Here is a 4,006-nt window from a genome sequence, read left to right on the forward strand (position 1 = left end):
ATAACATATCCATCATGTCAAGTGAACTGGGTGAGGGGGTGGGCTGCATAGAATGACATATCATAGTAGATTGAACAGCTCACCGGGGCAATCATGCGGGAACTCACAGGAGTCGTACTGACAGGTCTTGCAGGAAACCTAAACAATACATTTGAACCAATTTATGTGATAATATGGTTTTAATATGATGTTTTACAATGATATGTACTTTGAAACAATGTAATCAAATGTAAAAATAGATCAAGGTTAAAAGGCTGTAAACAAATATTCTAGATTAGTGGGGCCATTAGTGTGTGTGTGTGTGGGGGGGGGGGGGGGGGGGAATTCCAGCCCTGAAGTAGATTTAAAATGAATTTGTTTATAAGTTTGGAGAAGAAGTGTACAGAAGAGCTATGCCATTTGAGACCAGTGATGAAGGAACATGTCACTCATCACAGGAGGGGAAACATCCAGAGGCTGCGAGAAATTAAAGAAAATATATTTTTAGATAATGCAGTAACATCAATGTGTACAAGTTCACATACTGTAAAAAGTGGTAACCTGCAATTTTTACCTTAAGGAGCTATTTCTATCTGATCTAACCCTTAAAATAAGTTTGTTGGTACAATCTGATTTATTGAAACTGATTAAGTGATGTGAAATTATAGTATTTTGACTACAATTAAACCATATACTGAAGATACTAACACATGAAGCAAATTTTTTTTGGTTAACATATTTTTATTTCAGTGCAAGGAGGAATTAAGAGTAGGTTTAATAGTTAGTAATACAGAGGTGGCTTAATGAATGGATGTTCAAGGCAGGAAGAATGAAGATAAAAGAGAAAAATAAGAGGAAATTGTGATGGATCTAGCTGGTGGTGAAAGTGTTTCATGGTATACCAAGTAAACAAAATAGAAGAGATAATGTACTGTAAGCCTCACCTCTAGGCAGCCTTGAGGCCACAGCAATGAAATTGTTTGCTGCTTCCTGTAACCTGTTCTCATACACTGTGTTTGAAAGAAGGATGGAGCCATTTATCTCAGTTGCACTCAGAGTGTACATGCCAAATATTATGTGTCAGTTACTATCTGGTGCTCTCCCTGACATTTCATGTCAACCCCACATTTGCTCCTTCTGCTTTCCTCAGTAGTTTAAGAGCAATAAAAGATGGGCTTCTTTCCAATAACCTAGAATTAATGTAAAATGTATGCAGAGTTCTGAGTTAATGTAGAAAAAACATTCAAATTTGATTGCACTGATACAGATTTCATTCTTTTATCTTTTTTTTTTTTCAATCACACATGCTCTTAACAAAATAATATTTCCTCCTTTTATTAGTTAAAACCTGTAATTAAACATCTGGAACTGTCACATTTATAGCTTTAAAATTGCCTGCACACACCTAGAATCTGAGAAATCCACTGTGTTTCTGGGTGCGGAGAGTGTAGGCAACCATTTGACATTTATATCTGTGCATGTCATGTACATGTTATGGAAATCCTGAGGTTTATATTTTGTAATAAGGCCTCTTTGTAATCTAAGTGCTGTTGGAGTTCATTGATAAGAAATATGTATTTTAAATGCAATTTTCTTTTCTTTTCTTTTCTTTTCTTTTTTTTAATTTTTTATGAATCATGTCTAAAAGTACATAAATATTTACTCTATGGTCAGGGAAATCCTTACACAGGTTATAAAGAATTGTCACAGGACTTGCCCCAAACCCACATAGTTATCACTTGGATGCTGAAGATTACAACGATGCATCATACCTTTATTTGTCCTCTGGTCAAATTCCTCCACTAGGCATAATTTCAGCAAGATGTTCTTCAGCATCAGGTCATAGCCTCTCCCTGAGAAAGAAAGAAAGAAAAAACACATAGCACAATTGGTAACAATTGTTACCTTAAGGAACTATTTCTACCTGATCCAACCCTTAAAATGATTTTTTTTTTTTTTTTTTTTTTTTTTGGTGTAACCTAATCTATTCAGATTGATTTAGTGATGTTAAATAATATGTTTGATTTGAATTCTACCTGCTTATTTAGATGTAACCACATGGAGCAAATTTTTCGGCTAACCTTTTTTCCCAGTGTAGAGTGAAGATGACCCTTTCTTCCAAATAAAGCATATTTGTGATATGCTATGTCTTTATATTATATATTAAAAATAGCTAATTGCATAATAAGGGTGTGATTTCTTACCAACTTTCCCTGCCTCACTCTTGGTTCATTGCTGAATATTTGGTCCACTGTTCTGAAACAAGAGTCCACATTCCTTATATTGTACATGGTAAGAATGTGGCCCCAGCACAAATGAAGGCTGTCTTTGACATTGATAAAGCACTGATAACAATTCAAAGCTGGGCTCACAACTGAGCAGAAAAATAACAGTTTCAACAAAACTGCTTGAGAACAAAATATGAAACTCCGTTTCAAGAGGTTCTAAGAATCTTCTGAAAATTCACAGATGAACCCATCAACACAGAGAATAAACCTGATCTATTGTAAACTGATCTTGGTTTCACACGTGTTAAAATTAAGATGAATACAAGCAAAAGGGTGACATACAGTAAGTGGCATGGGTGACATAGGCAGTTGCCTAGACCACAAAATGACAGTGGGGCTCTGCACAAGAGGATTTTATTTATTTATTTAGTTTTAGTTTTATTTGTCAGAAGTGCTTCTTTTCATTATGACTGTGTGCCCCTCTAAACTTGTGTTGAGTGAAATGTGCCACTAACATCCTTTCAGTACGGATTCGTCCTCTTTTTCCCATACATGACCTTTTTTTCTGACTGGAAAAAAGCCTCTGGCCGGGAGTTCAAAACTGGCTAAAAATGTCCAAGATTTGGCTTTGTCTTCATATTGATGTACTCTCAACAGTCAGGAGTAACAATCTTAAATCTTACCTAGGGAGTCTGGGCCGGCCCTGCCAACCAGAACATACAAAAATGTTTCAGAATGTGTAGAGTTAACACCAATTAAATGAGATTAGGCTTTCGTGACATGAATTATGTCAGGACACATAGGAGTAATTATTCAATTCAGTAAAAGCCCCACACAAAAGCAATATACGCATGTGGTTTTCAGTGATCTTGTGCTTCCCTGTATATTTCTGATTCCTCATTTGCCCCACTGTCTTTTCAACCCTCTCACAGGAACCATTTCTGCCATGAAGAGATGGTATTAGTCAGTGTGTGTGTGTGTGTGTGTGTGTGCGTGTGTGTGTGTGTGTGTGTGAGAGAGAGAGAGAGAGAGAGAGAGAGAGAATGGCAAAAGAGAGGGGGAGAGAGATGTGAATGTCTGTTGATGATGGTGGTGGGGTGCTGTGATATTGCATATGATCCAAACTGAACAAAACAAAGGAAAAGTGCATGTGATCAATCAAGACCCTCTGGGGCAGTAGAAGAAAGTAAAACAACAAAACACAAATTACAACAAAAAAACAATAGTTGCAATAATGAGAACAAGCGTAACTGCATCTCAAATAGATAAATGTAATGTACACAGAAAAAAAAAAAATCATAGGGAAAGACAGCATAGCCAGTATGCGTGTGTCTGAGAAAGCGAGAGAGACTCCCGAACATGCACACAAGCTCATTGCATCCCATATCCCACAACCCTCCCTCATTCCATTACCCCAAACCATCCTCTCCTCCCTCCACCTCCCTTCCTTGTCTTTTCTGAAGTGTCAGCATGGTAACGAGACAGGGTGCCCAATACATGATATTTCCAGTGGCAGGAATGACTTTGGTATTAATGCATTCATCTGTCTCTGAAAAGACAAGCCAATCAATGACAAGCAGGAGCCCCACCACAGGCCTGCCAGAGAGCGGACAGGGTAGTCAGTCAGTTGGCCGATCAGTGAAGATCAGTAGACAGGTAGCATTGCACTGCACTGTTTTAAGCTGCTAATTTTACAGCTGGCCCACAGACAGGAGGCCAGGAACTCAGTGAGGGCAATCTGAAAAATGTAGGTATCATGAAGTGACAATGTCCCTTTTTTCCCTGGGTTCATTCTTCCT

The 4,006-nt window shown here is 37.8% G+C and overlaps 1 long non-coding RNA gene across 1 annotated transcript; it reads right to left on the reverse strand.

Annotated features, from left to right (window-relative positions):
* Positions 1–208: 208 nt before the first annotated feature.
* Positions 209–3,661, reverse strand: LOC127452474 (uncharacterized). The gene is made up of 3 exons (XR_007899269.1): positions 1,752–3,661; positions 924–989; positions 209–456 (listed from the first exon to the last, which is right to left on the reverse strand). It is a non-coding gene; the product is annotated as an uncharacterized LOC127452474 (long non-coding RNA).
* Positions 3,662–4,006: the final 345 nt, after the last annotated feature.

Source organism: Myxocyprinus asiaticus, chromosome 15 (assembly GCF_019703515.2).
Source record: "Myxocyprinus asiaticus isolate MX2 ecotype Aquarium Trade chromosome 15, UBuf_Myxa_2, whole genome shotgun sequence".
In the NCBI taxonomy this organism is placed as follows: Eukaryota; Metazoa; Chordata; class Actinopteri; order Cypriniformes; family Catostomidae; genus Myxocyprinus; species Myxocyprinus asiaticus.